Below are 16709 nucleotides of genomic sequence, written 5' to 3' on the forward strand. Positions count from 1 at the left end.
GGGTCATCCCCTCAAAGTGTCCATACTTGTTATAATAGTAACATTGGATATTTGTTTTTATAAAATCAACCTCTACCTCTTCCTCTTAGATCACATCCACCTTTATTTCCTATTGAATGATTCTGATTTTTACCACTACCTTGGCCTTGCTTGCTTTTGGTGATACTCTTGGCATCTTCGTTCTTTGTAATTTGTAATTTGGAAAAAAAATATTTCTCATCACTTTCTCCGAAAGAATCTCTCAAATTTTCTTTACAAGACATCAAAGATCCACTAGGTAATCAAACTAAAGGGTAGACAATTTTTTCATTTCTTTTATGGTTAAAGCAACATGGTTCCATCTTTGGGTAAGAGTCCTCAACACCTTTCTACTCAAAACCTCATTGTTCACAATTTCTCCAACTATAGCCATCTTATTGACCACATCTTTTACGTTGACACAATATTCATTCACACTTCTAACTTTTTGCATCTTCAAATTCTTGAATTCTCTCTTCAATGTCTATAGCTTGACAACTTTGGTTTGAGCACTACCTGGGTAAACTTCTCTTAGAGTATTCTAGATAGACCTTCAATTGTCTTTGCATTTGCAATTCTTTAAAATAAGCTCTTATCAATAGCTATTTGAATCTTAAACAAGGCTTGAACATTCTTCTTCATAGTTGTTTTATTATTGGTTGTGAGGGTATTCTAATCAATTGACTCTACATAAATCTTTAACATAAAAGAAAGATTGACTACTAAATCTTTAAAATAAAAGAAAGACGGACTTTGATACCTATTGTAATATTTATTTAACCAGATCCAATTCCTTCATTATCTAATCAATCAAGCATTGTAACAGCAAATCATAAACAATAAATAAAATAAGAAAACTTGGGTGTACAAACCGAAACATTCGTGAAAAAGAAGCATTCAACGTAAAACTCAATGACGCAAGTCTCAATATAATTTTATTGAGTCTTTAACGAAAAAACAGAGAAGCTGAACACATCCTTCCATCTCAGGAAACAGATCGAAGACTAAGAAAAAACAGCAGTTTGCTATCGAAAAAAAATCGTAGCTACTGGAGCATGCACAGTATGCTTTATTTGCTGGAGTAGGAAAACAAAATTTCTATGAAAGTTTACTACTCTTGCAAGCTAAATATAGGCTAATCAAAACTATGCTTGCTATTTGGATTATTCGGCCAGCATTAGTACTGGTAGTTAAACAATGCTATCCAGATCTAAAAGTATTGCAAACTATTTGAAAATTACGGAACTAAGAGTAGAACTATGAACGGCTCTAAAAATAGATTCGTTTGGCAGCAGCATGAAATTCACATGTGATGAGACTCGGCGTGAGCATCAGTTGTCAACATTAACTGTGTCGAGCATCGCTTGTGATTGGTTGTTCTTCACACTCTCTCCTGAACTCCAAATTAGGGGTACCGGGGATCATTTTCTCAACCTCCTCTCGTTTATATATATAAATCTTACGTACAATGCTGCAAAACTCCCTGATTTAAAAAAAAAAAATGAGTTCATACAAAATAATTACAACATAGCCACGTTATAACAGAATCACCCATTGAGAAGCAAGCTATTTTTTTTCGGTGGAATATTGGACATTGATACTTACTGCCACGGATCATCTCCTACAAGCATCAAATCTCCCTCATCATCTGTGTAGACAACTTGCCAGCCTTTGCTTGGATCCTCCAGTTGTCCTTCAAAATTGAACATCACCTCAAGCTCATGGAAGAATTCTTTGTATCCTACAAATTTTGTAAGATCCAGAGCTCGCCCAAGATCACTACCCTGCTTATGCACCTTCATTGTGATGAAAAATATGGTTCTGAACTGTCAGAATCTTTCCAACAATATATTAAATTTACAAAATTCTAATCTCTGTCCTACAGAAATGTAAATGATTACTACCTTAGTACAGCTCCTTTTCTGAGCTCTGCATTGTATTTCTTGTAGTGGTCTCCAAGATGATGTTTCTTGCTCACAGCTCATAGCAGATGTATCAGACTTGATCAACCTTCTTGGCTCCAATTGTTGGTCAACCTCGGAGAATTGTGAAAGAAATTCTTTTGAGGTATGAGCAGAAACTTGTAGGTCTTCCTCGTTGATAGAAACTCTATTCTTTTATGAATTTGGCTCACTGCTTGAGAAAAAGTCAATCATATGACGACCAGATAATTTGCGATTATTGTCTGCAGGGCCTGAAACGACATCAACTCTTTTATCCTTAGAAGCTTCCCGTGAAGGAAAACCAGGCTGATGCTCTGTTGTTCCCTGTTTATTAGCTTGCATGTTTCTCATTAAATTTATGTCCACACCACCATGTGCCCCTGAAACTTCTGAATGGCTTGGCATCATATGCATTTTCCATTTTCCCGATGCTTCCATTCCCAAGTTTGACAAATTTGGGTTCCCATTGAAGCCATTCCACTTCATATGTCCACTGGTTTTGGGAGATGGCGCCACTGATGTTAGATATTGTTTCTTATTAGACTCATTCATTTCCTGGAAGGGTTTTCTGGAAAGCTTCATTTGTTGTGGATCTTCCACAATACGATTAGTATATGATCCACAAGGTTCTTGCATTTCACTAAAGCCCTGAGAACTGGGAAACGAGTCTCCATATGCTGAGTCATGCCTTTGCAGTGGGATCCAATTTACAGAAACCAATCTTCCTTGAGAGAATACACCTTTTGTTTTGACGTCATCTAGTTTTGGCCACCACACAACTGTCCTCGGAACACTGTCAATGTTATTTTCACCCAAAGATCCTCCCGAGGTCATGACTAGTTGACCTTGCAAGACCATTGTATTAAATCTTTGCAACTGTGTAAAATCAACTAATGCCTTATCTGAGATGAAAATCAGACAAAAGAAGAACTTTTGAGAAAAAAAAAGCAACAATGTCACTTTAATAATGACTCTTTGGCTATGTGTGATTAAAAGCATATTACTTACCAAGAACTGACAAATCTTGTTTTGGAGGCAGTATATTTCGCCGGGACCTCTTGTTTTTGGCTTTCGGCAGAGGATTAATTTCTTACGGGGTCAAGGCAGGTTCTATTTTCCATGGTGAGACACTCTCTGGTTGGGGAATAGCTGATGTTGCATCCCATTGTACCTGAAGTTCACAAAATTAGAAGAGTGATTATAAGCAAGAAGATGGATAGTTCTGTATTGATTATATTATGATGATAATTAAAACTGAAGAAAGACTTTCTTCTGGTCCATAAATACCTTGAGGCATCTCCACTTTGAACCCGGCCACCTCGGGGGATCAGAATCACCTATTTGAATGATAGTACCAGTAAATCTGTCCAACGGAAACACATATCAGGCATACCACACTGTAACAAATACATCATCTTTCAAAGGAAATTCCTGTTACTATGCAATTGCATTTATCTTCTGTCTATAGCCATCAAACAACTGCTAGTTACTGATCTCCCATACAGTACAATGAACATCACATATCTATTTTATAAACTTACAGCGCTAGGAATATTTCAAAATTCACTATATCCTAATCCAACATAGAACGATTATTGAATGCTTTGCTATCTATTAAATCATAATCCATCCATTTTAACGTTAAAAGTGATGAATATGAAGACCGTTGCTCCGGGGCTGCTTCTCCCTGAATCTCATGCCAATTGAGAAATTACTGTTCATGGCCTCCATGTATTGGTCATAAGGAATAATAATAAAAACAATAGAAACATTGAAATACAGAGGTGAAGAGATAGGAGAGAAACCCATAAATGGGCTCTACTAAACGCAGGCCCTTACAATTGAATTTATAAGAAGATATATAGAAGACTCTGGATAAGAGTTAGTTACAAATTTAATGATGGGCAGTTGAAATAGTGCAACACAAGAATCACGTGGACTGAAGTCTCTAGAAGTCACTCGGTGTAGGAACTTTCTCGAAGACAAAAGTTTCTAAGAAAATCTGGAGGATAATTAATTTATCTATCAACATCCCCCTATAAATTAACTATCCAATTGTTTTTGGTATCCCTCCATAATCAAAGTAGGATGGGTCCTGGTCTCAACCCTTTTTAGGTATCTATTTACAACAAATTTTGTTTCTCCTAATCACTTTAGGTTTTCACAGTTTACCCTAAACCGATTAGCTACAAACTTCTCTTTTACAATAACTTTTGGGTTTTTAACGGGTTTACCTTCCCCAACTGATATAATCACTTTGAATTTCACATTACTTTAGGTTTGTTTACCCAAACAAGTGGTTTTGTCTTGCCACAAATCATGACAAGAGACTCAGCACTAATATGGTTCCAATGACCATCGCAATGGGGTAACTTTCATCACTGCAGAAACTTTTCCTAAAATTATTGAGTCTATCAGTTCTATAGGAATGCTTTTCACATACATGGTTCGTCACAATATTAAACCAAACACTTTCGAAATGTCGGGTACCACCGATCATGCACCCCCTTACACAAACTTAGGTAGAATACACACTTCTGTTTTGCCTTTAAATATTTTCCAAAAAGAAACAAACTCATCAACTATGCCCATTCACAAACAATACTATGAAGATTACAACAATGCTTTAATGATGCACAAATCATCACACCTTCAAACTCCACGCGTGACTTTCACATACTTGCCACACTTGTCCCACTTCTCCAATGATTGGCTTTCACTTTACACACAACTTCCACCGATGGTTGCAGATATCTCTAATACTGCAGCTTCCTCACACAATAACGATCCAACGATCATCCTTTTCTGTAGCAACGATCTCCTCTTCTCTTCAGCGATCTTTCCTTTACACAATTATTTATCTGCCTGCACACTTCTACACTGGGCTTCACATGGGTGTCCTTCAGCAAGGCGACTGCAAGAACTGCTTTAGCTTCTGCTCTTTCCCTTTGGGCAGCGACTCAATGATCACTTCAAGCTTTTATGGCTTTCAACCTTCCTCCTTGGCAGTGGCAGAATATCCACATATCATAAGCCAGCGATCTGCAGGCTTTGTAAATGCTGAGATCTTCTCCTTCCAAGGGGACGGCTTCTACTTCTTTCTTCACCGGCTTCAAGCAATAGATTCTTCTAGTAGGCTCTCCATAAAGTTCTTCTGGCTCCAAGCAGCTCATAAACCATCGGTTCTGATACCATGATAAAAACAACAGAAACACAGAAATACAGAGGAGAAGAGACAGGAGAGAAACCAAATGGGCTTTACTAAACACAGGCCCTTACAATTGAATTTATAAGAAGATACATAGAAGATTCTGGATAAGAGTTAGTTACAAACTTAATGATGGGCAGTTGAAACAGTGCAACACTAGAATTATCTGGACTGAAGTAGTTACAAACTTAATGATGGGCAATTGAAACAGTGCAACACTAGAATTATCTGGACTGAAGTCTCTAAAAGTCACTTGGTGCATGAATTTTCTGGAAGACAAAAGTTTCTAGGAAAATCTAGAAGATAATTAATTTATCTTCCCAACAAATAATGAATTTTGACGGGTTGGTTCTGCATAATATGTACAAATCCATACATCAGAAAGGATGAAACAAAAATTTAAAACAGGGAAATGATATAAGCAGTTTCAAGTAACATACTGTTCCTTTATCAATGTAATCTAGAAAATATAGGAAGCTCCTGGGAAAACGAGGAGTGCAGCTGTCTGTAACACTTAAACATGGCTTAGAAGAAAAATACTCATAAAATGGAAATAAGAAACAAATTGCTGCCCATTTCTCTATTTTGTGATAGTGCAACTTACTACTACTTTGGGAACCTTATAAAAATTTGTTTAAACAACCATGCAACTATCTCATAACCTAAGGGACAGGCTTGCGGGTGCCTAGTACTTACTGCAACCATGTGTATTTAACATGGATATCTTTGTAAAGTACTAAAATGCATCCCATCCCAAATCATAAAACTACCAGGGCTTTGTAAGTTCATACAATTTGACAGGTTACCTGGATGCTTCTGGATTAGATTGGTGTATATTTGAATATATATATATATGCAATCTAATCCAAAAGCATCAATTACAGTATAATTTCATGGATTATGAAAATCTACTAATATTTAAAGTTACAATATTTAAAGTTTTTCAGAAAAAAAATCAGAGTGGTAAGATCCTAGCAGGAAATATCATCAGTTTTCAGTTTTCACCTTGACTTGTAGTAGACACCAAAATTAGTCCTCTTTGAAATGGCATGTGACGCATCTGCAAGGACAGCAATCTGCATTCTGCGACTGGATATAACTGAGGATGGAATGTTACTTTGCTGACACATGGAAATTAGTCCACATAACATTATATATAGATAATAAACAAAACAACTATAAATAATATTTTTAGTAAATATTCTTAATTTAAAAGTCAAAACCTAAAACCTCCTAAGCTGTACAATTATAATATTTTCCAAGTTAAAACCTAAATTATCTTTTAAGCCGTAAAACCACCCAGCTTCTCGGTTTATCTGGCTATGGCGGAAGCATAGCAGGTTTATCCAGCAGTTGACAACGTAGAGAATGCCACATTCTTCTCGGCTTCCTAACTGTAATGATGTCATTGCTGCAAGTGTCCCGCCATTAATGAAGAAATATCATTTGGAAATTTATTTATTCTTTCATGGAATGTGATCACAAAAACGAAATCAGAGAATTGCTTTTTTAAAAGGGCAGTTCACAGAGGGTTCGAATCTAGGCTGAAAACCATGCTGCCTTCAGCCGAGGACAGGAATATGACAGACCAAGAATAAAACACACCAAAATCCAGATCCTGGGGTTTATCTAAGAAAACCAACAACATATCCTAGAATATGATTGCCTGAAAATAGATGCATCCATCTTTTCATAATATGGGTTATATTGAGTAATACTTTGGACGGAAAAATTTAACGTTTCTTCCTAAATTGGAAATCTAGTTTAATAAAAGCTATGACAGAATATGGCAAGCAACCCACCACGATAGATATGCCGAAAACGCCAGTCATTTCCATGTAGATCTTTGGCAACTAAATCTTGAGGTTGTTGACTCTTATCTTATAAAAAACGGCCCAGAAAATTTTTATTACATAAATGAATATAATATAATCAATACTATCTTCAAAAAGCGCCCAAGGTAATATAAAATTAAATATCAATGCTTATACTATTGCGTACTTGGAAAACTAACCAGAGGTGCGAGGCATTGATCAGCCTCTCTCCTGGGAACAGATAAAAATCCAAGTGGACTTGTCTCAGAAACTGTGAGAGTCTTACCAAAGGAATGCACAGAAGGCCTTGGAGGGGGTGGAAGCGGAGGATCCATATCGGTGGAGCAGTCATCCTGCTGTGAGCGGAACAATATGAGCACTCATCCTGCTGTGAATTTAGGTCTGAGATATAAGAAGGATTGTAGAGCATACCTCTGTCTCGGGAACCAAAGTAATATGAGCAAACACTTCATCGCTGTCTTGTTCGACCTGTAATGAATGTCATAAGCTAAATAGAATGACAAAGAATAAGAAGCTAAGCTCCATAGTCCTGAACCATGCAAAATGAGGTCAATCAACCGACATAAGCACGAAAGAATTGATATTAATTTACCTGCGGCAATACATTCATGACCCGGCAAAGAACTTTGAAGGGCAGGTCATACAAAGGCACCTGTTGTTCAGCTTCCTGTTATTGATGTCTAGGTATTTGGTTATTGATGCTTCAATCTGCAATACAACACCGAATTTGTACAAACATTCGATATCTAGGTAAAGAGGCATTGACTACGAAAAAAATAATCAAAGTGGTATAGTACTTAAAGGGTAGATATAGATCTCCACAGAGTATATTACTAATTTAAACGAAGGCCGAGCACACAATGACGATGATTTGGTGGTCTTTACAATTTAATAGTCAGTTTGTCAAAGGACAAACAGAATCCGAATTGTCTCAGGTGATTTGACATAAACTAAATGTGCGGGGATCAAACAAAACACATTCTTCACGGGCATTATGTTGTATCGTGTGACTGATCTGGTGATGGAAACGCTTCTCAATGTACTGAGAGCTATTAGAACATATTTGCCGAGAAAAACTTTGCCGCTACACAAAGCCGTAATAGTATGTCGACTCAACAGGAGCTAAAACTTACTAGGAACAATATAAACATCGCATGCAAAGCCACTCAACAGAGCCACACATGAAACTATGAAGATTTCTGGGTCATAAGTATATACCCCAATAGCTGCAAGAAGTTCTTCAGCGAGAGTTTCAATTCATGGGATCATGCTTACATTTACATTGAAGTATGCCACTCCTTGGAAGAACAGCCAAATAATCATAAAATAAAATATAAATACCTGCTCTATATGACTTTGGGAGAAGTAAAACACCCGCTCTCCAATCCTTGGCATGGTAACACGGGCCAGCACAGGCATGCCAGAGCTCTTTATAGAGAGGATCGGTGATATCTTTAACAAAATTAATGGAACAAACAATACAAACATTATCAGGAGATTAAAAGATGGTTCTAAATGCATTGTGCATAAACTCCATTATAGCCCCAGCTAAATCTAACATTCTAGAAGTGGTTATAACAAGAATAAAGATCCTAACACAACAACAAAAAAAACACAAAATGGAGAACGCCACTCACCTGTGCAACAAGATGAATCAGATGGAGTCCTAGGACCAGCAGCCATGCCTCCCAAAACAAGCTCACAACAATAGTTACTGTGTATTATTGTTGGTTCATTTAGGATAGCAACTTGGTAGTTGTGCAATCTAATTCGGTGTTTCTCCAAATCTTAAGTGGCACGCGCACGTGTAATTTTTTTAATGAAAGGTAGTTCACAAATCTATTTTAACTCAAATTTAAATAAAACCAATTAATGCATGTCTGCTGCTTAGCAACCCAGCTGTTTTGACTCAATTTTTTATTTTTAATGAAAGGTGGTTCACAAATTCATTTTGACCTGAATCTAAATAAAACCAATTAATGCATGTTTGCTGCTTAGCAACCCCAAAAATGACAATTGTGGTTGGTATGGTGGTACTATATGATAAAAAGTTTGAGCATTCAGGAAGGTCTTATACGGAATGCATGACAACATGGATTGTGTGGTGACACACAACATTTATCTGGTAAATGTGTACATACTTTGGAGCAAGGGGTTTAAGCATGACTTGAGTCATACTATTTTAACATTGGATAACCCATGTGATAATTGCATGCAAATGATATGTAATAATTAGACAACAAGAGTGTATTATTAGGTGGCATATGTCAAAGACAATCCAATCTCATTTAACTAAAATATTTTCTTCGATGATTTGGTGCATTTAATGAAAGGGAGTTGGTTAATGAAAATGTGAGAGTGGATTGCATTAATGAGAAATAATGAAAATTTGGCTAACAAAATTTTATCATAATATGTGTATAAATAGAAATATGCACACAACTACAAACAACATTTTTACTAATTATTACTTCTAAGTTAATTGAATAATTTAAATATTTAATTAATCTAACATCATTCCTCTAAATAATTTTCAAAAATCATTTTTCCCTCCATCACAAATTAATTATTTTTTAATTATTTTTTTTCAAATTCTTCTCACATTAATTAAATTATTTTTGTTATTTAATTAATTCTTTCTTGCACACATAATTAGGTAATGTTTATTGTTTAATTATTTAAATTTTATTCCATCATGCACATTAACTAATTAATTTTTATTATTTAATTAATTATTTTCTTATACTTTCCTATTGAATAGTTATTTTAATTATTTAATTGGCTAACTAACTCTTCTACACTTGAATTATTTTTTTTATTTATTGATTCTTCTCATGCACTTGATGAAATAATTTTTATTTTGCAATTTTAACTAAGTTTTCATCTCAACCTCTCAAGAAACACTCACATTGAATTCAACTAATTAATCAATTTTGTGTATCTCCATCATGCAATCAACTAACTTCATAATTATGTCAATTGATTTTTCTCATCAAATATTATCATCTAATCATCACTATTGGTCGATACCAGAAAATATATAAAAGCAACCTATATTGTCAATCATAAACAACCACAATCTTTGAGATTTCATGTGATCATGCTACTAAAGTAGTACCAGAATACAAATTTGAGAGCAACATACTTGTAACACTTGAAACCGAGAAGAGAAATATTGGTAACAATCAATCAATTTTTTTCTATTTTGGCATACAGACCTTTGATTCACTAGTTCAAATGTTGTATTTGAAGGTTAAAACACCACATTTGTAAATTTATAGTGATTTCATTCTTTTTGGGTGCCATGTGTCCTCTTTTGGGGGTTTTTCTGATTCACTAGTTCAAATGTTGTATTTGAAGGTTAAAACACCACATTTGTAAATTTAAACATTGCACCTATGGCCACAAATACCAATGACTAGCAAAGTGACAGAATTGAAGCTCCAAATAACACGTATGTGGCTTTAAACACTATAATTGTGGCATTATGTCACACATATGATGAGATAAGAAAGGTATTTTAATATAATTGATCATAAATTTTGTATGACATATTGCATTTTCAAAATTCAAAAGCATTACAAAGCTAGTTTGATGACCTATGTTGGGGTATAATTCATTTTTCTAGATCCTTCACCAAAAAATGAAAAAATCATTGTAAGTCACCTCTTCTTTTCAAAGCTTCAATTGCTTATTGTTTTTTAAAATGAAATCATCTTTAAGTGATTTTTTTTTTAAGTCTATAAGAAAATCATACAAAATTCATCTATAGGATGTGCTATATGATTTGGAGATTATGATCCTTTTTAATCTAATCTTATTTAAGATTTGGATTCTAATATAATATATGCAGATACTTGGGAATCATTGAGAGGAGACCTTGATCTTGAGAAAACTGATAATTTGTTTCCAAGGATTGTGTTACTTCAATTTCTATCCTGTATAACACTTCAAATTTCTAAGGTAAAGAACCTTTTTTGTTGTATATTGTGTTCTTGTATGCTTTCTATTTTCCCAAGGGTGTTCTGTGTGTATCCTTTCCCTTCATGTGCTCATTCAAAATTGGGTTCAAGAGAAACATTGACATTCTTCATATTTTTTTAGTAGAGAGGCTTGATTTGGGATTTCATTACCATTTTCTTTAACCTCAAATAGATTTTCTAACATTCTATATAAGAATTGATAACAATTTATGTTGTACCTCAATCCAATCATATCATGTTTGTGCATCCTTGGCACCGTTAGTGATTTAGGACACAAGGTGAAGATAACTTCACTTCCACTTAGGTCTCATCCTTGTAGAATGATTGGTGTCCATAGACTATACCATACTATGAACCTTTATTGTAGAAACCTAAGAGTCATTAGTCATTCATATATTTTGGTGTGAGGTATATTATCATGGCTATAGTTACCCAACAAGTATCATCCTAAGTAATGTGGAAGTCCCTTAGTTCAAAGGTTCTCAAACCATTAGGGTTAGAGGAATGGTGAGCCCTTGTGCAACTGGACCTCTAGCCATGGGATCTTGAGAGTGGATAATGCATGTACAACCCTATAGTATTTTACTGCTTATGCCTACAATATGGAAACAAACCCACTTGAATAATTAGGGTATGCTTCATCATGACTATCTAAAAAAATTTCTATACCAATGAATGTATTGGCCCTTTTTAGCCCTTAGCCTTATTAACCTAAATTTAAGAGTCAAATAGCCATTTTATTTTTCTTTTTATTTTGAGTCTTCTTGCAAAATCTAAAGCATCAAACATGCACACAAAATGAACAACTATCTTCCAGAAAAAAATTATAAATATGGTTAGAATACTACATTCAAGAGATCTTGTAATGTATCAACGAGATATCCTATGAAAATTTAAGGCAGGGATGCATTTGAGTCATTTTGTTAGATATTTGAGACATCTTGTGTTGCATCTAATCTATTATGGGACACATTTGAGCTATTTTATGATGCATCTATGACATTCTATGATGCAATTTGGATAGATTTTCATTACTATCTTAACATCCTAAAATTTAAAATGAAACCTATACAAAAACATACAAGAAAGAAGACTTGAGACATACCAAATTGTATTCTAAAATCCATAAACAAAAATTATGAATTTGTTGGACAAAAATGGTTGTGAAAGTCCATACATCTATCCCTATAATTAAAAGAGAATCGCCACCATACCAACCTTCATTCTCTTATGAGACTATTCCATTACAACAACCTATCATTTATATCAATTCCACTTACACATGTTCCAAAATCATCAAATGCCACATATACATGTGTATTATCCCAATCATGAGCCCATAACTTGCAATTCACAAATCCCTTTTGAAACACACCATATCACCTATTCATGTCACCACATCCATTTTGATAAAAAATCCTCAAAACCACTCACACATTCCTCCAAATAGTAAATTCATAGAAAATGTTCTCCAAACACGAACACAAAAATTCACTAATATTGTAGAACCAATCAAATCTTATTTAGAAAAATTGGTCAAGTCAAACATCATCACATTTCATGAAATTATTCATTGTGAACTTTAAGTCAAACCAACATAATGGAAAGACAAAAAATTTTGTGACTATGATAGGACTAAAAGACATAAAAATTATGAGTTCTCAAAATCAAAAATTCTCATTTAGGACCTTATTGATCAAGGTGACATTACTATTGAAGATCGTCCCAATAATTCACTTAATAAGGAACTAGGCATATGTCAAGACACTTTTTCCAAGCATGATCAAAATAATCTACTTATGTCTAGAAATGGGTCATTCCAAAGGAATCACACCAACAACATATCTACCTCATGTGGTTCAATAATAGGCTATCCAAAAGAAAATTGGCCGACAAGAAGCTTCTATATCTCCCACCATTCCATCATCCCCTATATCTTTACAAAACCAAATTATGCTATCTCCATCATACAATACATCTAATGATGACAACTTTTGTGTTTATCCCCAAAGGCAATCTACAATAAAAAAATTCAACGTAATCCATTTCTTGATGCAAATCCCTTGTACGATTTAGAAATCCTTGATTCAATACCACCATGCACTCGACTTCCAATAAAACCCACTCTAGAGAGTCTCATTCAAAATTTATTTCTAATAGACCAAACTATGGAATCCATTCAATAATACCCAATACATATAAAAAAATTATTACCCATTATAGAATTAGACCCCATGTCAAGAGGATAATCAAAATTATGAAGAAAAAAATCCTAAAATAAATTGATATTCCAAGAACCTCTAATCCTATCAAATTTTTTACCAAGATCCCATCTCCTTAAACTCTCATGATGATCTCACTATCCTCTTTCATTCCATTCAAGATTATTGTCTTTCATCTCAAGAGAAAACTATCCTTCCAAGTCACATTAATAACTTACCTTCTAAGATAGATCATGATATCCCTTCTATCCCATCCAATGATCGCATTCCAAATAAAAAAATGGCACCCTTTTTAATCTATGCACATTTTTCATCCTTTGAATCTATTTTGTGTCTTTATATAGTAAACCTAAAGCCTTTATCCCTTCCATCCATCTTAGGTCCATATATCCTTCAATCCACTATCGATATCACTCCTAGCTCACAATCGAACTACCATGCCATAAATCAAGCTAAGAAAATGCATAGATCCTTGAGAACCTTACAACATTCCATCTACATGGAGTCATCCAAAATACCTTCATATAATTCCTATCCATAGATGAATCCTGCTTCTCTTGGAAGCAATTTAGATGCCAAACATAAAATCTGTAAGTCAAAAAATCCACATACATCTAAAGATTAACATGTACATCTAAAAGACATGTAAAAATAAAGAAAAAATTGATTCATAGGAAAAACTAAAAACTGTTATGGTCATAAAGGCTCATCAATAAAATATAAAAGTAAAAAAACATATAGTTTCCTAACTTACCCATAGAAGCATTGTATTCGAAAAAATTGCAAAGAAAATAAAAATAAAAAATCTTATGGCTTACCAAGTTTCTCATAGAAGTACCATAGCCTAAACAAAAATCAAAATTAGAATCCAAACATTCTATTCCAAAGTTTTTGTTTAGCCCTCCAACTGAATATCTCCCACCTTTCTAACATATTTTTGGGTCAATATATCCCAATATCCACTATCTTAGATTCCCCATCATCTACGTCGTCCATTTTGGGTCCTTTTGTTCCAAAATCCACATCAACTTCCCCATCAAAATTTCATATAACAAATCAATTGTTTACTCCATCATGTTGAACAGTATCAGATGGCTAAGAGGGGGGGTGAATCAACATATATTAAAACATGAGAAAATTAAATCACTTAATCCATACCATCAATTCATTACATGTGCATAATGTTGGCTTGATGATGATTGTAATGTATTCATCACTTGTTGTCATTGATGAAACACTCACACACATATATGATAACATTGACTATCGGTATAACTTCAATTGGTTTACACTACCAACCAATATGTTTAAGATCTATCTGTAACTGGTACCTTGTGACAACCGGTATGTGCCTATGAGATAACATGTGATAACACTAAGTCGGCATCAGAATCAAGATGAAGATGAAGAAGAAGATCCAGTGGAAGATTCCATAACAACGATTCACTAGTTTTATTCCAACCGGTATTAGCTCTAACCAGTATTTGTTTTTGTGATGAGTTACCAGCAAAGTTTGTTTGGCAGTCATTCTTGTGATGAGTTATGATTACATGTCTAGATTAACTACACCTAGGAAATTGTATTCCTATGACCAACTTAAGGTTTGTATGTCTATTTAAAGACATCATAGAGAATCATTTTTAATGATGATGAGACATATAGAGTTGTTATGTGAAAAGAGTGAAAAAGCTTTTTTTGAGAAGCGATAAGTATTAAGATGCAGAGCAATGTTGAATGTACTTAGAAGGATCTGATCAAGCAAGTTTTGTGCTACTCAGAATAGATCAAGCTACTCTTGTTGTTTTCTAACCATTACAATGGATACAAATCCCTTAGCCCGATAAGCTCTAAGAAGCTTCATTGTACAAATCCTCTAACAAGGTGATCCATTAGTTTGTATTCTCAAATCCTCCAGCGAGGTTACTCCTAACAGGGTAGTACTCTTAATAGGGTATAGGCTTCTAATTAAGCTTGAAATCTCTAACAAGATTCACTCCTAGTAGAGCTCTTTGTAAGAGATTAACTGGTTAGTTTTCTATTACTGCAGATAATTAACTTGTGAGTTCCATCTTATCGTGATTTTTACCTATTTGGGTTTTCCATGTATAAACACTTGTATGATGGTGGATGTTCTAATTTATGTGGATGTTGTTATTTCATTTTGGATAGCATGTATTTGGTTTAACTACTTGGTTAATTTCATCTTCAGTTAGTTTTTAGAGTACTGTGTGTTTTGGTGTCACTGATTCACCCCCCCCCCTCTCAGTGCTTTTCAAGTCCATCAATTGGTATCAGAGCCTAACCTCTTTGAATCCTAATCGTTTAGAAGGGAATCTTGAAACTAGCATGGGGGACAAAAGCTACTTTGAGATGGTTAGAGAGCTAGAAGCTAGTAGAAATGAAGTTGAAACCCTTAGGGGCAAACTGAAAGCTTCTCAAGTCAAGAGGAGAGAGCTATCTGAAAAACTGTTAGAAATATCTGACAATAGTTCTTCAGATGAAGCTAATATTGATATGCTTTATCAGAAGAAGTTGAAAAGTTGCAGGGTGAGAAACTAAATCTAAGGAGAGAACTGGAAGGTCTCACTACATGCATGAGTCAGGAGTTGGAATCCAGAAGAGCTACTGAAGATCTTATCAAGGCAAAAGATCAAGAGATTCTAAAAATTAAATGGGAAAGAGACACCATGCATGAGGACTTAATAGCTAAAACAGAAGAAAAGGAGAACTTAAAGCTAGACCTTGAGCTGGCATCATCTCTAAAAGAGAATCTGTCTAAGCACAATGAGGATCTTGTCAATAACCTTACTGAAGCCAATGAGAAACTGGAAAAGTTTGTCAAAAGTTCTACCATGTTGGAAGAACAAATTTAATCATAGAGAATGAAGGGTGATATCTCTGGACTTGGCTTTCATACAACCAAAAAAGGTGAATCCTCTGGCACAAAGAGCAACTATCCAAAGAATAAAAATGCTTCTAAAGTATATAAGACTACTGGTAAGAAGGCTTTAAAACCTGTCTTCTTTGTTTGTCATAAGTCTGGTCATACTACAAATGTTTGTGGGTACAAACCTAAATGCAAATTATAATACCAATGCTAGGTACATATCTAGAAAGTTTGATTGTCATTGATACACTTGTGGAATGTATGGGAACAGACATATTGAGTGCAGATATGGTGCAAACAATCCTATACCACACATGCATCCTAGACCATATGTTGACCATACAAGGAATTTTGATAATCAAGTTAACAAGAACTGGCAAAGATCCTATGACAATCGGTTTAGTCCATTCAAAATGGAAAAGGTAATAAATGTTGTGTGTACCTTTTGCAATAAAATTGGTCATGTGGCTATGAAATACACAAAAAGAACAGGAAAAGGAAATGCAAGACCCTGGAGATAATTTGGTATGGTTTGTTACCACTGCAACAAATCGGGACACCTGGCAAAGTTCTGTAGAACCAGAAACAAGAAACTAGTCAACTCTACTAAGGT

The 16709-nt window shown here is 34.6% G+C and overlaps 1 pseudogene; it reads right to left on the reverse strand.

Annotated features, from left to right (window-relative positions):
• Positions 1–1157: 1157 nt before the first annotated feature.
• Positions 1158–8423, reverse strand: LOC131036537 (auxin response factor 23-like; annotated as a pseudogene).
• Positions 8424–16709: the final 8286 nt, after the last annotated feature.

The sequence above is a fragment of the Cryptomeria japonica genome, chromosome 5 (genome assembly GCF_030272615.1).
Source record: "Cryptomeria japonica chromosome 5, Sugi_1.0, whole genome shotgun sequence".
Taxonomy (NCBI): Eukaryota; Viridiplantae; Streptophyta; class Pinopsida; order Cupressales; family Cupressaceae; genus Cryptomeria; species Cryptomeria japonica.